General features: G+C 45.6%; 1 long non-coding RNA gene across 1 annotated transcript in view; it reads right to left on the bottom strand.

Annotated features, from left to right (window-relative positions):
* Positions 1-19,920, bottom strand: part of LOC125103054 (uncharacterized) — an 88,554-nt gene extending 68,634 nt beyond the window's left edge. Inside the window, exon 1 of the long non-coding RNA XR_007128274.1 lies at positions 19,754-19,920. This is a non-coding gene — a long non-coding RNA (uncharacterized LOC125103054). The remainder of the gene's footprint in view (positions 1-19,753) is intronic.
* Positions 19,921-21,705: the final 1,785 nt, after the last annotated feature.

Raw genomic sequence — 21,705 nt, 5'->3', positions numbered from 1 at the left:
ACACAAAGGGCTGTTCATTTTGAAACATGACAGTAGGTTCAGAAGATATAGTAGAAAGGAAGGGAATGGGGATGATAAAACCAAGTAGGACATGGTTGTGACGGTCCAGGGAGGAAAGGTTGGGCTTGTGGGCAGTGGAGAGGGGAAGACAGGACAATTTCAAAAGACATTTATGAGATGCAACCCCAAGAAACTAGTGATATTGGATGTCTGGGATGAAGGGAGTAAGTTAAGAATATATTTGCAGTGAGTCATGGGACGAAAGCCATACTGCGGCGCAGGGAGGAATGGAAAGAGAAGCCTCGCAAGCAGCTTCGAGGGAATGGGAGTTTTTCCCTCATCTCCTTTATGGAGAAGGTCCATATCCTCAGGAAGACAGCGTGGGAGTCATGGAACGAGATGGAGGCTCGTGATGGGATAAAATGAAGCTAAAGGAGTCACCTTGGGTCTGCAGTTCACTAGCATGGCCTCACCTGAACCACCTCCATCAACCAGCCACAGGCCAAAAATTTTCAAATGAGATACATTTACCAGGTGCACGCTTTCGTCAAGCAAAGCCAGAAAGGAATTGCTTCCAATAGCTCTGCCTTTACCTCAGTCCCCCAGAAAGCAGAGCCCAAGACAGACGTGTGTACAAGAAATGTGTCAAGTGGGATCCCAGGAGTGGGAAGGTTAAGCAGGGAAGAGGGCAAGTCAACAGAGATGTGTCAGCCACTGCCACTGGCAGCCCGGTGGTTCAAACCTCCAAGCATCCGCCGAAGATGCCACACGGACAAACGGCTTCCTTGCCTCTCATTTACCCTCACCATTACTCCTTCTGGTATTCAATCCCTGAGTAATCACAGGTGTGCAAAACACACCTGTAGCATGCAAAGGACTGCAGAAGTATTGTTGTTATGTGTACCCAGATCAACACATGCTGAAGGTTTTATTCTCCAGGTTCAAGAGAGCTGGTCTAGCTGTGGGTAGCCATCCCTTCCTCGATGTACACCTCTTATGCATCTACACTGTACAGGATTGAATAGTGTCTCCCAAAATTCATGTCTACTCAGGATCTCAGGGTGCAACCTTCTGTGGAAATAGGAACTTTGCAGGTGCGCCTGGGTGGCTCAGTGGGTTAAGCATCTGGCTTTGGCTCAGGTCATGATTCCAGAGTTCTGGGATCAAGAATTCACTCAGCAGCAAGTATGCTCCTCCCTCTGCCCCCTTTCCCCCCTGCTTGTGCTCAAGCTCTCTTTCTCTCCAATAAATACATAAGATCTTAAAAAAAAAAAAAAAAAGAAAAGAAAAAGAAAAAAGAAAAAGAAAAGAAAAGAAAGGAAATATTATTTTTGCAGACACAATGGGATACGATGAGGTCATACAAGATTAGAATGGCCCCAAAACCCAATGACTGGTCTTCATAAGAGACAAAAAGACATCCAGGACACACGGGAGAAAAGAAGAATGTGAAAATGGACAAAGAAATTTTGGTGACACATCTACAAGCCAAGAAGCACCAAGGACTGCTTGCGACCACCAGAACCCGAGACAGAGCCACGGGATGGTGTCTCCCCACCAAGCCCCCAGAGGCACCGATGTTGCCGATAACTTGCTTTCAGATTTCAGGTCTCCAGAACGTGAGAAATTGTTTGAAGCCTCCCAGTTTGTTATGACAGCCCTGAGAAACGGACATTGATTTCAGTGACAGTCCTCCAATCAGGGTATCAGAGTGTCTGGGATCCGTCCTGGAACTGCCAAACCAGACCCCCAACTCTATAAAATACATCCAACCAGCTGGCTGCTGTAAATTTCCAAAATGTTCCACCAACCTGTGACTAAACACTACATCTGCATCCTCCAAAAAACACACAGAGTTTTATCCTGTAAAGCTGAGTTGAATATTTTTGCTACGAAATTATACTAACCTTCAGAAAAGTTGAAGAAGGGCTCACAGACCATCTCTCTCTCTCTCTCTCACACACACACACACACACACACTTTTTTTTTTTTTTAATCTGTAGGTGTTTTAGGGAAAAAGAGGTGGGGCATCCAACTCCAGTGTTTTTAAAATAAGGGAAAGGAACTGAACTTCACATTATAAAAATGTTCGGGTCGTATTAGGGTCCCTGAAGGGAGAGGAGAAATAAGGGTAAGTGTATGAGAAGGTACAAGGAAAAAGAAAGAAAAAGAACAGAATAAAGAAACACCCTACTTCATCACTGCTAAGACATACAATTCTTTCACAGACTATGCTCTGAAATCAAGATGCATCACACCATTGGTAAGGTTTTATGATCATGAGGTAAATGTTACGCCATAGTTCGGTGAAGATCTATCTTCCTCTGACAATTTCTGGGAAGATTAAAAAAAAAAAGCAAGAGTATCAAAGCACACTGGAGTTGACGAAATGTAAGTAATAAGAGGAAAGAAGACAAGAACTTCTGTAGAAGAAGACTTGCTCGTTCACACTGGACAGTTCCCTGGGGTCTGGGTCATACCCATGCCCTGGTCACCCTGCTCAATGGGGGATGCAGAATTTGGCTGTTAGACCCTAGAAAATGCATTCCGTTGTCAACCATGGCAAGATCTTTTTCTTTTTAAGGAAGAACCTTTGAGGGGGTGAGGGGATTTTACAGTTTTCACAGAACATGAAGGAATGACGAGGAATATTAAATTGGGGGAGGACACGAGTCTTTAGTATATAATCTTGATTTTACAAACTCATAAAATTGAAAGACAGAGAAATTAGGTGATGTGTACTAGGTTGCACTGAGAGCTGAGTTTTTGAGACAGCACATGCAGCTCCTAGGTTTTAGTGAGCTGTTCAGAAAGACCAATGTAAATTTACTACCTATGCCAAAACTCATTACACCATCTTTAATCTTTAAGGAGTCATGGACTCTACATTGCTAATACCTAAGAGTTACACTGAACCCTTCAAGCCAAATCCAGACTTCTGGTCTAATTGGATCTTGGTTCATACAATATATATTGTGTTGTCATTGTGAAAAAATGCTGATTTTTAGAACTCTGACCTCAGAGGCATGGCATACCATACCTGTTCAACACAGCATAAACTCAATTAAGAATTAAATAGAACTTTTCAGGCATTACTGTCCAACTTCTTGTTGTAATGTCCAGTAACATCCAACAAGTAATGTGCAATTACTTGTCAACTGCTCTTTGGAAGCATTAAGCAGCTCCTCTGTAATTACTATGGCTGACAGTAATCCAGGGCTCAGCCACAGAAGTAGAACTCCGTCTGCTCCTTCAGGGCCTCAACACCTGAGGCACGAGCTGTCCTCCACTCTCGTTGCCGGTCCTCTTTCTTGGACTTCCTTCATTAAGCTTCGGAATCGATACCAGCTGAACACAGACATTCCTACTTCTATTCCCACTTTAAGCTCTTCAATTCCCTTTGCTATTAGAGATGCTGAGACTCTCTGTGGAAGACACTCCAAAAACCATGCCTTGTTTTAGACTGAAGCACTGGAGATGCACTAGCATGCGTTATGACACATGCAATGTGGAAAGGACACCTCTGATTTCTGCCACGATCAGCCATGACCACTGTGACTTTACCACATTGAGCCACCAGTCACCAATCGGGCCACCAAGGGAGAGACACGAGAGAGATAAACGGTGATAACACACTCACTCCATGGGTCCTCTCAGAGAAAACAAGCGTGGCTAAGCAGCCTGAGGGACCAGGGTCAGAAAACAGCAGAGGCAAAAGGAAAACATTAATAAAAGGCTACAGAGAGAGTTTTCTCTTACTTAGCAATGTGGATTGAGACCTGACATCTGCAGTAACAAACCCTCATCCTCTTTCTCTCTCTCTCTCTCACTCATTCTCTCCCATACACACACACACACACACACACACACACACACACACACATGCACACACACACACCATCATTCCTACCATTTTAGCTCTGCATTCAGGGAAGAGATAATATTCTACTTCGTGACACCCATTATTGCTATAGTTGTGTGGTTAATGCGTTAATATACACAAAGCATTTAGAAGTACGGCAGACATAGGGTGGGTGTCTGTGATTATCATGTATCAATTATTACCACCACATCCATCCATTTTTTACACACACACAAGTTATCGAAACGCTCTTAAATGCCTAGCACAGAAGTAGGTGCTACAGAAATGAAGAGACACCAAATGCCTGATTTTGAAGGTTCTGGTGTGATGAAAACGGATGGTGTTAAATCCTTCTGCTAACCTGATGAGTTAAGCGCCGTTACATACCCATGAACAAGTCAAGATCTGGAGAAGTGACTTGGGAATCCGCAGCTGCTAAATCTTGAAGTTAGGACTTGAGACCAGGTCTGTCCAAAGCCAGATCAGAGCTATGGTTCAGAGAGCATGACGTGTGGTTGTTGGAGTTTTGAGGAGACTCGCGGGTCAATGGTTTGGAAAAGGAAACAAAAGAGCGAGAAGGAACTAATGCTACCTGGGAAAATCAGGGAAATCTTCAGAGAGTAGGTGACACTTGACAGGAGAGGAATTAAAAAAAAGAGAGAGAGAAGGCAGGGAAGTAGAGGACCTTTCAGTTTAAGGAGCAATCCCCTATATCAGGGTTTGGGTGATGGGATCCAGGGACATCTGAGAGCTACTTAAGTCCTCTGCTCCCCTTTCCTTGTTTGGGACAGTTGATCTGCTCCCTTCAGGGACAATTTATTGAGCAACTACTATGGGACAGACATCACATTAGGCGCCATATTAGGCATCGTCGTGGATATGAAGAAGATTCCAAACCACACTCCATCCCCAGGGATCTTCCTCCAGTAAGACACTGAGCAGGTTAGCTCCTCCTTCACCCTCTTCTTCAGGGTCCAAAATCCACGTGTTTCTCCCCCTGCCCTGGCATGGAAAGCAGGTATAAAACATTTCTGGCTAGAGCACACTTCCTGTTGCTCCAAGACTTACTACTTTCTGGAATACCAGAATACAGGTTACCAAAAATCCTTTTATTTTCAGAAGAGGCACACATGTTAGAAGTGCCCTAAATTACAAATGGAAAAAATAATAAGGAACCTAGTTTAATCTAGACTACGACTGTGAAACATGATCCAAGATGGAGAGCACTCAGGATGAGAAACCCAGAGCTGGAAATAGGAGGTGAGCTCGGGACACCTGCAGAGTAGCAGGGTCGGAACCTGAACCGAGGTATAGATCGAAGGTTAAGAAGCCTTGTCCTTGGAGCCTGGTAAACATGATGAAAGGCATCTCCTTGGTTCTGGGGATGGGTGGAAGGTAACTGGGAAATCTAAGTGGTTTTTAATGAATTTGAAAATCTATTACATTTGCTCTGATTCTATGACACAACGTAATTCCATCACGGGCAGCACATTCTACTCGCCCCACAGAAATGTCCCTGGGTAAGCGAGATGTGTCCCGTTCCTGTGGGTCCTCTAGTCAAGGCTGATACGCTAACAGTCTGGTTCCACCACCAGCAAGACTAAGGACAGCAAGAGTAGCTGACAGAATTATTATCCTCATTAGCAGGTATTATTATCCTCATTTTACAGGTAAGTTGACCAAAACTCGGAGAAGTTTAGAAACTTTCCCAAAGTGACACCCTCCTCAAAGTCCCTGACTGCTCGGCGTAAGAGCGGAGGTGGCAACCTCAGACCCTGCCGTGGCCGCTGGGCAAGGAGACAGAGGGAGAGACCAGGATTCAAATCCCGCTCGTGCCGCCTGCTAACTCGGCGAGACTGAGCATGGCACTAGACAAGGGCCCTTACGCACACAAAGCGAACTCTGTGAGGTGACATGCTGTGCGTGTGCCAAAACAACACCCAGCGCTCAGGCTTCTCCTGGGAAGCTGGTTGGACTGAACAACCAAGAAAACCGTAAGTGAGACGACAAAATGAGAATTGACCAAACTTATGTTTTCACTCCCACCCCCAAAGGAAAGGATCCCTCTAGGATACTGTTAACAGAAGAATATTCCTAATGCAGATAAACCATGATGTGATTTGCAAACATTAACGTTACCCGACTTCCCGGGCACATTTACTGCAGGAAACCAGGGGTCCTGGAAGTGTAGTCACGGAGAGACGCCCTTCCCCAGATATGAAAAACTGCCTACAAGACAAGTCATCAGAAACTTCCCAAAATGTAACCCCCCTAGTACTTATTCACATCAATGGGGACTTACACAGGGTGAGGGAGACTAGAAGATACTAACTGCCCAGTACGTGCCGGGTTGGTTCCGGAAGCATCAGCAGGCAGCCGCACTCGCAGGGCTCACAAACCTTACACTCTTGACACTTCCCGGCTGTCCGTCATCCAGACTCCCGGAGGGACAGTCCGTCCACCTGCACAGAATTCTCTCATCCCCGCAGAATGGCCTGGGCTTTCCAGCGGATTTCAAATATTCTCTCTTGTCATCAGACCGCGTCTCCCAACGTCAAGTTTAGAATATTTGCTCGTGTTACTTTAACTTACAGCCAGTTTAAAACATGGATTTCTCTGACAGAAGGAAGGAGGAAAGAGAGGAAGACAGAACAGAAGGGAAGGGAAGCGAAAGGAAAGGGGAAAGGGAAAGGGGAGGGAAGAAAAGACAAAAGAAAAGAAAGGAGAAAAGAAAAGAAAAAAATGAAACAAAAAGAGAAGCAACGAGCAAACCTTTCCTTTTGCCCACACAAGGACCTCAGGAGGCACACAGCACAATGCCTGATCCAGACTGAGGTGGGAGGCACGGGGACTCGTTCACAAGGGGAAACTGCCATCCTCAAAGAAACAGGAAGTATGAATGTGTCCAGCCTGGCAGTAAAGCCTCATTTGTAGGTCTTCCCTACTACTTCCCCCCCACACACACATTTTTATGTTATTCATGGTCATTTGAAGAACTAATCAACTGCTAGATGAGGTGTGAATTTGGAGTTTTTGCCTGTATTTGGCAAGCCTGCCTCCCCTCTCCTGACAAATTAATTATCTGCGAATACCTTCCAGCAGCCCAGGACCTTCTCAGATGAAAGAACAGGGAGAGCAGGCGCTCAGCACTTCAAAAGGCAAGCATAATGCATGAAGTGATGAAAACACAGGGCTCTGACCTGGAGCCAGGACGGAAAGCCTGCTGTGGGTTCTTGGCGACATTGTTTTCATCAGCATCAGTACCACAGAGCCCAGGCCCCAGGATGGCCAACAGAATTCTGGACGAAATCGTTAGTGCCATGCGGGAGGAGGGAAAAGTCATGGGGCAAAGGAGCTATAAAAGAGAGAGGCCACCTGTAACTGGGAGGCTCAGCCTGGGAAGTTCTCCAGGGGAGGGAGAGTTTTTCAAAGGGAGAAGAGGAGGAGGAGAGGAGGGTGAAGCCGCAGGGCCCGTTGCCACAGAGAAGCACCGTACCTTTGCTGGGGATGGAACAGTGGCTTGTTGCCCCTGTGCAGGGACAGAGCTGGTCCTCGCTACAGCAGCCCCCTTATCAGCAGGAGCTTACTTCCATGGTACCTTGCAATTTCTCCTTAATTGTTCCACCTAGATCAGAGCCTGGTTTTAAATGCCTCAAGGGCAGGAACCAAGATGGTTGTTTCATGTATAGCTTCCTACTGAGCCACACAGCATTTGTATAAAGTTTTAGGGCTTACAAATGCCTTTTTATGTACCAGCTCACTTGTTCTTGGCCATAACCTTGGCGGGGGGGAGGGCGCTGCTGTTCTTATTCTCCACAGCATTCAGTGTACACATGAATGCTGCTTTACCTGTGGACGGTTCGTCCATTTTGTTAAAAGGCTAATGTGTTTTTCTTAATATACTGGGTACCCCTCACCCAGATACAGGAGAAGAAAACATGCACCACTTTGTGAACTTATAAACTATATTACAGGTTAAAGGCTTGGAGAATTTTGAACATAGGTTTTAGGTTAGAAAACTTCCAAGGAGTATAAAAGAATGTGACAAGAAATGAGGTTACATGAGATTGGCCTTGGTCTTCAAGTAAATCCAGCTGAGAAGGGGAGCTCCCTATCAGCCAGAATAAGTGGTTCTCCGGTCCTCGTGGACATCGAGCATTATCTGTAGCTGAAGTAACATGTCTCATCTGCATATAGCTATTTTGTGAAAGATCAAACCACATTTAAGAATTAAGAGGGGGACCTGGGTGTCTCAGTCAGTTGAGCATCCAACTCTTGATTTCAGCTCAGGTCATGATTGCAGGGTCATGGGATCGAGCCCCGCATTGGGCTCCTTGCCCAGCACGGAGTGTGCTTGAGATTCCTTCTCTCTCTCTCTCTCTCTTTTCCTTTGCCCTCCCTCCCACTCATATGGGTGCTCTGTCTCTCTCTCTCTCTCTCTCTCAAATAAGCAAATAAACCTTTAAAAAAAGTATTACTCCACTCACAGTAGCAGTTTGTTCATTGTATACATTCTTGAACAACAGTCACTAGATGAACCACTGCTTTCCCCCGAGAGCCATCACTTTTCAAAGGGCCCCCGTGGGGGTAGTTGGTCTCACTTATAGGGTCAGATCTTGGAATGGCCCCTGGGTTCCTGAGTCCCAGACAATCCTCAAGAAATGTGTGAGCATGTCAGGTGTTGGATCGGAGTGCATAAGGATCACCCACAGATGACACGGATGACGAGAGATATCCGGAATCAACGGTCTCCTTGGATCTCATCCGCACTGTATTCTAAGGAGACTTTATCCAGGGAAAAGTCTCCTCCAAGGAGAGAAAGAATAAACAGAGGAGATGGCTCATGGGAATCGCTGTTATCTTTGTTCGTCCCAATCACCCTGTTTGGAGCTCCAGAAAATGCTCTGGTGGAAATTGGAGAGCAATCTTCAACATCCTCATTGTTGGCCACCTGTTACTACTTCTCCCCAACGGAATCCATGCGTTCGGTATGATTCCAACTAGAGCCCAGCTGAGCATCTTCACGTAACATTCAAACTGATCCTAGAATTTGTTTGGAAGAGCAAATGGGCTGGAATAGCCAAGATAATTCTCTAAGAGAGCAGAATTGGGTCCAGCCCTCCCAGTGTCAGGACATATTAAAAATTACAGTAATTACATGGTAGCAGTGTAGGAATACATAGATTATTTCAAGAAAGTGGAAAACTAAAACAGATTCATGTACTGGTAGGAATTTAATATTTCACAAAAGTGACGCTTTAAGAAGAAAGAGTAGATCAGTGAGCAAGTGATACTGGGAATACCAGACTTCCTTTTGAAACAAAATAAAATTTGTTCATATAGAGATTCCACATGGATTAAAGACAGAAATATAAAATATGTATCTGTAAAAGTGATAAAAAATAGTAGACAATATCTCTTTGTTGCTTTGAGGGCAACAGAAGTTCTCCTTAAGATGCCAAAAAAACAAGAATGACAAATTTTGTTACACCAAAATTTAACACTTATGTTTACCAAAAGACACCACAAACAGACTCGAAATATAAACAGACATTGGGATAAAATATTTGCAACATACAGAACAATGGATTTGTATTCCCTATCCATTAAAAAAAAAAAAAAAAAAGGTCAAACAAGGCAGTAGAAAAATGGGCAACATGTATAACCAGGCAAGTACCAGAAAAGGAAATATAAATGGCCAATAAACACATGAAAGGGTCCTCAACCCATTGGTAATTAGCTCATTAAAGCATCTGATATACTTTTTCTTTTCTCACACCCAAGATTATAAAAAAAATTTAAGGTGATGACAAGTTTGACAAGAAACTAGGGGAAAGGTCTCTCTCATGTGTTGTGGTTATTATTTAAGCTGGCATAGCCACCTTGCTGCTCAGTGTACGGATCTGGCTGAAGCTAAAAGATCTATGTGCTTTACGATCCTACATATCTCATTCCTGAGAGCTCCCCTACTTGCACGAGTGAGCTAGGAAGGTGTTTGTTCCAACACTGCTTGTGCAAGAGAAAAACCAGAATTAACCCAAATATCCATCAATAGGGAAATGGTTTTTATTAATATGAGACACACATAATACGGGACTCTGCCATAGTTAAAATTAATGAGGTCATTCAAACCTATTAACCTGGATAAATCTTGAAAACATACTGGGCGGGGGGAGCTGCAGAATAATACCAGATATATTTTCTAAAGAAAAAGAAAGAAAAATATATATACATATATTTATAACACATATATTATATATATATATATATATGTGCACACACACACACACACACACACACACACACATATCTCAATGCCCAGCAAAATACCAAGGAAGACACAAATGCACACACACACATGCAAGCAACAGGAGTAATTACCTCCCAATAGTGGCATAGGAGGCTAAGAATGAAATTGGAGAGAATGAATAGCTTGAAGGGCACTTTGGCCTTTCTGTAATATTGCAATATTTTTGCAGGGATAATATATTTTTATGTAATTAAAATTTAATCTAAAATGAACACTTTTCAATAAACCGTGTTTGTTGAAAACATATGGGTCAGACACTTTGCAAGGTGATTTATGGGCATTATTTCATCTGAAGCTCAAAACAACCCTCCATGTATTATTATTTCCATTTTACAGATGATAAAACTGAGTCTAACAGAGAGGAAGTCATGGGTCTGCCTGTCCTATCTACAGTTTGCTGCCTTCTCTTAGAGTTAGAAAGGTGCTTGGAAATGATATGTCTTAGGGCACTTGGGTGGCTCAGTGAGTTAAGCTTCCAAATCTTGGTTTCGGCTCAGGTCATGATCTCAGGGTCCTGAGATCAAGCCCCACCAAGACATGCTCCGTGATCAGCAGGGAGTCTGCTTCTCCCTCTCCTTCTGCCCCTCCCCTCACTCACACTCTTTGTCTCTCTCTCCCTCTCAAAATGAATAATAAAATAAATGTTAAAAAAAGAAAAGAAAAGAAAAGGCATGTCTCCTTGCCATACATAAGCATATAAGTTTTTCTCTAGAATAGGTATCAGGAATTTGAATTTCTGGGCCATGAAATAAGCACAGATTGAACTTCAACAAATTTGATCCACCTGAGCCCCCAGGGTTGGCACACCCGTTGACACTAGGCTAAGCCTGTCACTTTTCAGAGGAGGATGCTCTGGTCCAGGGACCACAAGACTAACCTCAACATCTCAGGTCAGCGTTCCCCAGCACGATTGTGACATCCTGTCGCAGAACCTCATTCCAGTCCCAGACCAACGTTTCACAAATGCTGGAGTCCACAGGGCAGTGGTTAACCTCCATTAGGTGAGAGTCAAAGGCCAAACAATGTTAATCTTCCACTGAAGGGATCCTGCAGCCACTGGCAGTGGGCTTTAATTGGGTTTTCTATTAAAGCGATTTTCTTCTCAGTGATTTATCATAAAGAAATGAAACAATTAAGTTTCATTTGGAAACACTAGTGAATTATTTAGCATGAGTCCAGCAAAAAGAAAACATGAGCTCTGTTCATCTCATTTGAGGTAGAAGAAGAACAACTAGAAGAAACAGCCTAAGACGGCAGGAAGGCGAGGGGTGTGGAGAGTTGCAGCTGTCCACACAAGCTCCTTCATTCCTGGGGACCTCTCACCCCAAGCTGTCCCGGACTGATTCACAAGAAAAAAACACTTGGTAAATTCCATTTTGGCCAGTATTGTCCCTGTTTTCCACTGGCCCAGGTAATGAGGATAAAGTCCTTCAGCCTGGCCTCCAATTGAGTTCATTCTATGGATCTCTCCCTTTCTGGCCTTTACCTCTATTTTCCCACAGAAACTGGGTGTGGCTAAGTCTCTGTGCTTCAGAGATGTCCTTTGAAGAGCCTATCCCCGTGAACATTGTGCACCCCGCGACCTCTGCACAGAAGACTTCACTGGGAGAAACCAGACCCAGGCTGTCCTCACACCAATAGCCCCAACATGTCCAGATCTAAACTCCCAGCATGTTCTCTACAGATCTTAACGAAGCCCGGCAGCAGACTCAACCACAAACATGGTTTACGTCAGCCCGTGTGATGGAGAGAAAAATATCATAACTTAAAACAGCCATTTCAGCGTGGGAAGAGAATAAAAGGACACTTCTCCATGAGGAAAGCTTTCTGAGATGGTGGTCTGCCACTATCTCTCCTGAAAAACCCAAAAGCACACAGACAACACCAGCAACTGATTTGTGACATTTGCCAATTTCTGTGGTGTAAAGACTCCTAGTGTAGCCAGTAAGCCCCAAATTCCTGAACACTTCATGAACAGCTCTTTCCAGTCAGCCCTGGAAGGCTCCGGCATGCAGAGAACTCTCATTGGATTCTCCAATAACAGAGGTTAAGCCCCCAAAGACAGAAAAACAAAGAGCAACTGAATTAGCTAGCAGCTGGCTCAAGCAAGGAACACAGTTAAGTAGAGGAGTCTAGGAGGAGAGGCCAATGAGAAATTCCTGAACCGCCTTGCCTAAGGACTTTTAAAATCCAGTAGGATATGTTCCTTTGATGTGAGTGATTTGCAACGTTGTAATGGAAATTCCCTTAATAACTCTGAAGCTTCCATTAAAGTCGGGCTCCTTCTCCACCCTGTGGGGACGGCATTCTTGGGAGCAAGAACATACCAGGAGGCATCCAACAGGGAATTACATGAGAAGGAGAAAGAGGAGCCACACAGGGTGCCAAGACAATGCCAGGAAACTGGGTGGTTAGGAGGAACGGGTATGCAGAGCTGAAGAAGGAAAACAGCTCATTCCACAGCTTCCATCCAGAAGTCCCCCAGAGAGCCTGGAAGCCGGAGGAATAAGGGTTCAAGTGCATTCCAGCTGACCTTCAGGAGGCAGAGTGACTCTGGGGAGCATCTGTATTACTAACTCTAATGGCTTTCCTTCTTATTTTGTCTTTATGTAGCATGTGTGTCTGTCTGTCTGTCTGTCTCTCTCTCTCTCTCTCTCTCACACACACACACACACACACACACACACACACACAAGGACAGACTGGAAGAGTCAACGTTCCAGGGTCAGTTAGACATAAACCCAGCAGAAAATGAAATTCAGCAGCTGTGGGTACATCAGATCCCAACCAAAGTCTCAGAGGCAAGCAAAAGTGAGGAAGAGAAGTGTTTTCCAAAGAGACAAGTGAAGTTCTGTGGCCAGAAGGTGAATATAGTCAAGTAGGACCAAAACTCAGTGAGTCAGCATTAGAAGAGCTGCAGAAGGGCAAGGCCAGCCTCCTGGTAAGGGACCTGCCAGAGGGTCAGGTCTCCATAGAGGGCACCTCAGCAATGGGTCGTGGTCAGAAAGCCAGCCGCGATGCTCATGGCCAGGCGTGGGGGTTCCCTCCTCCATACGGCTGTGACCATGGCTGCTGGAAGGAGGCAGAGGTCATGGCCAGGGGTTCCAGCTGACAATGTAGTCTGGCGATTTTAAGGGTCTCTCGGTTCTGCTCTTGGTGCCAAAAACGCAGCCTACCAACTCCCTTGATTAAACTACAGGTGGCAAAGTCACCATCTTCTGTCTTTCTTCCTTCCCTGGGAAACCAGTTCTCCCAGAACCTCCTGCCGGCCGCCAGTCCGTTCCAGCTGTCCCCGTGCAATGAGCCTGTGGACGTGCACTGGGCACCTGGCTCCCACCCTCGGAAACCATCAAGGAGAGCACGACACAACAGCCTTGGTGAGAGGAGAGGAACACTTCAGACAATGTGATAATTGGCAAAGCAAAAGCAGGAAACATCGTGATCGCCAGCCACCTTCGGAGCCTAGGATCAGCAGCTGTAGGGCACACCAGGAGTGTCCCCGCTGGCTCTCTGGAGTGGGCTCTGTCCCCTCCACATTGAGCAAGATGATCTAGGATGCAACAGACTAACGAGAAAACGGATTGTTTCGAAACACTGGCACATTTTTCTCGCAGAGATAAACTCTTTCGGTCTTCAGCGGCTTGGAAAAGCACGGGCGTGGCAATTAGCATGCTGCCCGCACACTCAGAAAACCACACACAGTCAGACGCACCCTGGAATTCATCTTGCTGATTTCAAGTCTCGCTCAGTTCTAAATTACTGATTCTGAGCTTAGCAATGGCTCCACGGGGGGCTGGAAGAGGTCATTTGGATTCCCAACGTTTCCACGTCCTCCTGCATCGTCTGGCCAACACATTACTTGCTGGGGAAATCAGGCAAGAACCTCAAGTACTGAATCATTTCCCCAAGCCATCGCCTCCTCCCAGCCCCCTGCAGCCCTCTCAGCCCAGCCTCTGCAGGGGGTCTACCCGCATCCAGCCTCATGCATTCCCAACTTCCACAGAGCAACCCAAAGAGACTTTGCTCGAAAACAAGTCTGATTATCTTCTTGCTCTGTTTAAAACCACACAATAGGTTTCTATTGCTCCTAAGATGACTTAGAAGGGCCCGCGTGCCTTGGCCTCCCCCTTCAGCCATAGCGCCATCCCCACCACGATCCCCCAACCCCCATGTCCCCGCCATCATAAATGTCAGGACCTGGAGCAACCCCTCTCTCCCATCTGTAAATTTTCATGCCCGTTGCTCCTCTGGCTCAAACAGTGATCCTCTTGTCCCTTTGCCTAAATAGGTCTCGTGCACTCCCTGCAGGGTAGACGAGGTTTATTCTGGGAAGCCTGTCCTGACCCCAAACTCTGAGTGAGGAACTCACCAGCTGTGGCCAGCATCCGCCCCCACCCCCCATCACCCGCTCCCTGGACACTGTGATGGCTTGCCTGCTGGCCATGGCCGCACTAGCTGACTTCTTTTGGCAAAGCCAGGCACAGGGTTTGTCTGGTTCACAGACACCTCTGCAGCACTGGGCATAAAGCCTGACCACAGAAGTTACATAATCGGTATCTGCGGATAGATACAGGAAAACAAGAAGTATTGACTATGTATAATATACTCCATGTGCATTACCCCAAGTAAATTAAAGACAGACAGTGATGCATAAAACCTTAACATCTTTCTTCAGTGTGTGACTTTTTTTTTCTTTCAAATCTCTGAGCCCCTCACAACTGTCAGGGTAGGGGTTTGACAGGTAAATCTTGGTTCACAACCTCAGGGATTCCCCAGATGAAATCTGAAACCGGCCCCTCGTACCTGGAGGGCAGGGAGACCAAAGAAAGAGGCAGGCTCTGTAGGTGCATGGGGGGTGTGATTCTAATGCACAAAGGAACCTACACATGAGGCTTATTCCCTGTGGCTGCCCAGTCAGTAGACCTCCCCATCTGCCCACAAGAACCTTAAACATTTATACACATACAGTCCGTATGGTCCCATACAACACCTTACTCTCAAGGCTGTGTCCTTGAAAATGGTCCCCACTGTGGGAATGGTGGTACATTCAGGGGCAGGGGAGGGGCTCATGAGCCTGGGGCTAGCTCTCTGGTCAACCTGTGGTCACGTCTTCTTCTTGATGATCTCCTCCAACAGCAAGCCATGAAAGCACCTTGTCCCAAGTCCTCGTGCAAGGTCTTGCCAAAGCAAGCACTAGAGTCCTGACAGATTCTCTCTGTTCTACCAGGCCCCCCACTATTCTCATGGGAGAAAAAAGTCTGATTTCTAACAAAGAAAAGAGTTTCACAGGATTCCCTGATACAACCTTCAGACAGTGAAGGAAGTGGTCATGCAATTTGTGATTATCTTCAGAAAATCTCCAGGTTATCAGTAGATTTCTATCTGTCTTCAAATTCTTGGGAGAAAAAAATTCATATTGTGGACAATCTCATTTATTTATTTCATTTTTTGTAAGAATATATTCAGGTCAAAGGACAAGAAACCCTAAAAATCCAAAAAAACAGCCATTTTCATGACACAACGCAACATCAGAGTTAAAATGCAGGGAGGAGGCCAACTGCGATAGAAAGGGGAAGCTGACAGTAAGAGATCCCAGCTCACCTGCTTCTCTGCCCTCTGAACTTGCTGTTCCTGAACAGCCCTGACACATCAAAGTGCCACGCACACCCAGCAGGTACCAAGAAGCCCTAATTACCTCATTGTCAGAGAGAGAGAGAGAGAATGAGGAAAGGGGAGATAGAAACCAGAGCCAGTCTCTCCTAAGATATCTGAGGACTGCCTCCAAGGGAGTTGGAACCAACTCAAGGGAACCAACACAAGTTGCAAGCATTTGGAAAGCATTTGGTGAAGACAGCCCTTCTCACCTGTCCTCCTTACAGAACAGTCTGCAAGCGTTTCTTAGCAGCAAGAAATCAACCAATGAGAAATCAAGTAGCCACTCTGTCCCCTGCTCCTGTGTTTGGTGTAGTCCAGAATTTGAGAAGGTCCATTAGGGAGAATCTCTGCCCTCATGGAATTTCAAATCTCGCAGGAGAACCCACATACATGGAAAGAGGGAGAGGTACACAGATACGGACAGGGAGCTCACCACTGAAAATTAAGACATTACTTCCAACTTGCCAAACTGCAGTGAGACACCATGTCACACCCACTAGAAGGGCTAAAGTCAAAAAGGCTCAAAACACCACCTGGGACGCTCTCATATTGCTTGTGGGATTCCAAAATCGGTGCAACTACTTTGGAAAACCTGTTTGGAAGTTTTTCATGTAGCTAAACATACACTTGGCTCAAACTGCCACTCTGGTGCGCAAAAGAAATGAAAACATATGTCCACCAAAAGACTTGTATGAGAATGTTCATAGCATCCTTACTCACAGTAGCCCAAACTGGAAACAACCCAAATGTCCATCATCAGGAGAGGGGATAAATAAATTGGGCATCTCCCTGTAATGGAGTGCTACTCCGTGACTGCAAGGACCAATCTACTGACATATGAAATAGCATGAATGATTCTCAAAGTATGTTGAGTGAAAAGAGCCAGGCACAAATCCATAGATATGACATGATTCCACTTATATGAAATCCCAAATACAGGGAAAACGAACACATTGTGATAGAAATCAGAAAGTTGTCAAGACCACAAAGCATACAGAGAACTCACTGAGGGGGATGGGAGTTTTACATATCTTATTTTGGGTGGGAACCACATAAATGTATGTAGTCATCAAAATTCATCAAAAACCCATAAGTTTTCTTTTGCATTAATCAGTTCTCAATTAAAAAACATAAAAGACCTAATTTGGCAGGTTAGCCACACAAGCCCTGTTCAGGGTTCCCAGAACTCCCTGGTCTCTATGACTTAACTGCCAAAAGGTCTGGCCTTCTTTACACGCCACAGATCTCCTGGAAGAGGGACTTCTAAACATCTTCAGTCTGTGGGGGTAGATAAGGTACTCAAAGAAGGCAGCTATCCCATCTTAAAACAGGAAGCAGAAGTTCAGAGAGCTCAAGCAACTCTCTCAAAGTCACCCAGCTGGCAAGCAAGAGAATCAATACTCAGTATCACATTACCTGTGTCTAAAGTTTATGCTTTTTCCAATATTCCTGTGACATCATTCCATAGGGTAGAAATCAGTGCCAGGATCCTGTATCTGGCATGCCAAAAGAAGAAGGGAATTTTATGACCCTAAGAGCTCCTCAGGGAAGGGGAGATTAATATCCATCGACATGAGTGTAAGGAAATTTACTCAACACCACAGAAAGGCATTCCCTTGTCATAAATTCAATAAACAAATCTTAGCATCCAAAAGATATAAAGACCTCCTACAATTTAGTGAAGAAAAATACCAACAATCCACAGAAAAATAGCTAAAAGACATAGCAGCAATTTCCAGAATATCAAAGCCAAAAAACAGTCTTAGTAACAAAGGAACACAAAGTGAATAATGAAATATAAATTCTGTCCATAAGTTTGTCAAATGTTTTTACAGATTGATAATATCCTGTGTTGGCAGGAATATGGACTCACACATACAGTGCAAGAGAGTATAAATTGGTACAACATTTTTGGAAGACAATTTGACAGTATCTAACAAAATATAAAACATAAATTCCCTCCAACTCACTATCTCACTTTCATCTTACAGAAACATGGACACAAATCCACGGTGTCGTGTACGAAGATTTTCATTAAAGCACTGTTTGCCACGGGGACACTTAGAAGCAATACCCATGCCAGTGAATAGGGACCAAGTAAACACACGATTTTGAATTACATAATGAAATACTATGTAACTGTTAGAAAGAATAAAGTGGTCTTAAAATGGCAGAGGAAGGGCTATGCTTGGAAAGGTGTCCTTGGTACATAATGAATATATAGAAAATGTTGCCATTTTTGCAAACTGGGTCCTGGGCAATGATTCCTCATTCGGTGCACTTTCAGACTGAGTAAGATTGCGCCTTTGGGCACAGTAGAAACTCAAATACGGTTTGGGTTTGAATTTCAGGAGTGCTAACGTAGGCCACCAGAAAAGACCCGAGGTGCTGATCCTTGGCCGGCATCCTGGGAGCTGAGACAAGGTCGCATCTTGGTAACCCATCAGGATGTAAATGACAGCCATGGTTTTTATTTCTTTAGCACTTCAGAACTGTTGAAGTACTTTCTTATATATTCCCTCATCTAATACTCTCATCCCTTTCTTGGGGTTGGCGTTGTCCCCCTCAGACCATGAGGAGGGAGTCTTCAGATCGGCTCCTTGAGTAACGCACGTCCACTCCAGTCTGTACAATTCCCCCACAGTGCTCCCAGGCTTTGGTCACCGTGCACCACACACAGGAAGAAAAGGGGTATTTCGTGAGTCTGCGAGCGAGTGGTTGGGTGAGTGAGTGAAAATGAGCAAATCTGCTGTCACTTGTGACGGAAGCTCATTCTGCTCATCCCCACCCCTCCAGGTAGGCAGGCAGGGAGTGACCGGCAGGAGACAAGACGATGTCAAGAATACAACCCAGAACAGACAGCAGCCTCATCTCCTCCTCCCGCAGCTCTGGAATTTTATGTCTCTAGGGCAGGAGCAATGGCAGCTCGTCTAGATGAGCATCTCTTGGGGCAGACTAACCAGCAGGGCCGCCCAGGAGGCTCCTTGTGAGGTCTAGCCCTTCACACCCTCTCATGTGTCTTCCATCAGAACCTGGTGGAGTGGTAAGAGACCTGACTTCAGATCTCCACTCGGAGCCTTGCTAGCTTCGTGCACTGAGGCCAATCACGTACTTTCTCTGAGCTTGTTTCCTTGTCTGTAAGGGAGGGACATTCAAAGCTGCTGCCTGGCGAGGATATAAAGGGTTAATGGGATAACGCTGATAAAGTATGGCATCTGATACGTGGTTAACGAACATGCAATAGTCTGTCATTAGCTTCTGATTACCACCCGGCAGGACCAGCATCGGAAGTAGGACCACAGGCTATCTGCTGACAGCACTTTAGGCAAAGGTGTTTGCGCGCAAGCGTGTGTGCACTGTTGAGCCTCAGTGCTGAGCAGAGGTGGTTTTGTGGTTTGGTCAAAGAAGCTGTGTGATGAGTGGGGTTCTCAAACTGTGTTACTGCCCTCCTGGAAAACCATTAAGACAATGCCCAAGCCCAGCCCAAAAGCTGGAGTCACCGCAGGTATCTCTCCCCTGCCCAAGCAGCCTTTGTGACATCCCTCCCCTCACGCGGGCACAATCGGGAAACCCGTGAGAATGCTTTCTGACCGGAAGCTGTTGTTTCAGTATTCGACCCCCCAAGAAGTGACGCTTTGCTACCTGACTAGCATGAGGAGTAAGAGAGACCCCAGAGTTCTCTGTGCTTTTGTGTCCCAATTACGTTTACTAATCAAGAGGCTCCATCTATTCCCAAACGTTTCCAGAGTGTTATTCCTCCAAACTGGAGAGGGCTTTGCCATTTTGCTCGGAATCCGCAACTACTGGGGAAATGAACTTTTCCGCCACCATCCTCATCTCTCACCTGAAACTGTTTCTCTTCCCGCTGCTAAGAGGGAAGAGAAATCCCAAGAACTCAGCTGCGCTCCTCCCACTGGCCGTGTTACCATGATGCTCCACGCAGGCAGCACCCGAGAGTGCAGTCTGGGTTGGGCTGTCTTTCCCACCAAAACCATCTAACACAGGAGCTTAAGAAATGTCTTCACTGGGGAGGGTATGGGCTATGGTGAGTGCTGTGAAGTGTGTACACCTGATGATTCACAGACCTGTACCCCTGGGGCAAATAATACATTATATGTTAACAAAAATAATTTAAAAAAACAAAAACAAAACAAGAGTCGGGACGTTCAGCCAACTGCTCCACCCAGATGCCCTGCACTTTTAAGTTTCTTACTGAAGAATGTTCATACAATCAAGTACACACACACACACACACACACACACACACACACACACGTCCTGAGTGGCACAGGAAACAAAGAGGAAGGAAAGACTTTCCAGAACAATCTGGTATCTCCACAACACTACACAAGGCCCTGCTCAAAAACTGAGCATTTCCCCAGCAGAACTGCCCAGGCTGTTTCCTTCCGTTTCCTCCCCCGCACCAGGCTGCCAAAACTCTCATTGGCTCCCCAGGCTGCCAGGACTCTCATGTGCTCCCCTGGGGAGAGCTTGCACTGATTTCTGGAGGTTGCTCACCCCTTCCCAGGGATGGCCCTGCTTGAATATGGCGTCAGGTGGCCATTTGCTTGTTTTAAGGATGATGTAGACCCTGGGGGTCAGAACACACAGCGGAAACAGAGAGCCACAGAGTGCAAGAGGCAGCGAGGAGGGAGGGAAGGCTGGCTCTTAAGTGAAAGGAACCCTGGATGACCCCTTCCAGTGGTTTCTAGATGAGCTGTCTGCTAACTAGGAGTCTCCTAGGAGTATTCCAGAAAGGCCAACACAGAAGTTTCTGATTAGTTCCACAAACATGTAGATCATCCTAATGCTGAGTCTTTAAAAATGAGCACAGCACAGGCCTGGCCCCGAGGAGCCCATGAGCTAACGCTGGAAGGTCCACCTGCAACCTTGCATTCCTGCTGGTCACCTGGTTCAAGCAGGGCTCCAAGGGTCAGTCCGCAGGCAGCATCCAGTGACAAAGCAGCTGCTGGCCTAGACCAGAGCACACAGAGGAGTTGCCCAGGGTGGCTAGTGCCTAAGCAAGGAATTATCTTCAGGCCTAGGGGCTCTGAGGCTGCAGTGGGAATGGACAGGGGGTGACCTACTCCTTGCTTACTGTTTGGATAGCTTTAACTCTCTTTTCTATTCCAAAGACTGTAAAACTCCCATACAGATGTCAGAGACTTGGGGCCTGACTGGTTTGCAAAATGAGCCTTCACTCATCCCGACAGAGGGTACCCCGGCTCCCGGCCCAGTCCTCAAGCCACACCTCAGAGTGGAAGTGAGATTATTCAGCCAAGGAGAATTGTATCCAGTAATGGACATGCTAGCTGTAAAAAATAAAAATATGCACATTTCTCCAAATCTTTACCAAAATTGAGTATAATCATTTAAATTTTTTCACTTCGATGGGTATTTTAATTATGCTACATCTATAAAATGAGATAATATATGGCTGTTGACAATTTGATTTTTTAAAAACAATGACACGATACAGCTTCAGTTGTATGCCTGAAAAAGATGTGCTGAAGTCCTTACCCCCGGTGCCTCTGAGTGTGATCTTATCTGGAAATAAGGTCAATTAAGGTGGGCCGGTCAATATTTTCTACCATATTTACTGGTCCCATACTTTCTTATGAGAATCATCTGCTCAAACCCTTCCAGGAAAGGTAATTTTTGAGGTTGAGAGTTAGCAATCCAGCCCAGGACTCTCCAGTAGCTGCAGGGCTGGCCCCTTGGCTGCCCCTCCTTGAGTCTCCTTCACTCTATTCTTTTATGCTCTGAAGATTAAAATCTGATCCCCTCAGTTGCCCTTTAGTTCCCTTCCAAGGGTCGGTTTGGCCACTGACCTGAGCTTCCTCTTTGGCAGAGAACAGATTCGATACAAAATTATTTA

This window comes from Lutra lutra, chromosome 6 (genome assembly GCF_902655055.1).
Source record: "Lutra lutra chromosome 6, mLutLut1.2, whole genome shotgun sequence".
NCBI classification, from domain to species: Eukaryota; Metazoa; Chordata; class Mammalia; order Carnivora; family Mustelidae; genus Lutra; species Lutra lutra.
Note: the sequence above shows the minus strand (reverse complement) of the source record. Positions and strands in the feature narration are given on the sequence as shown.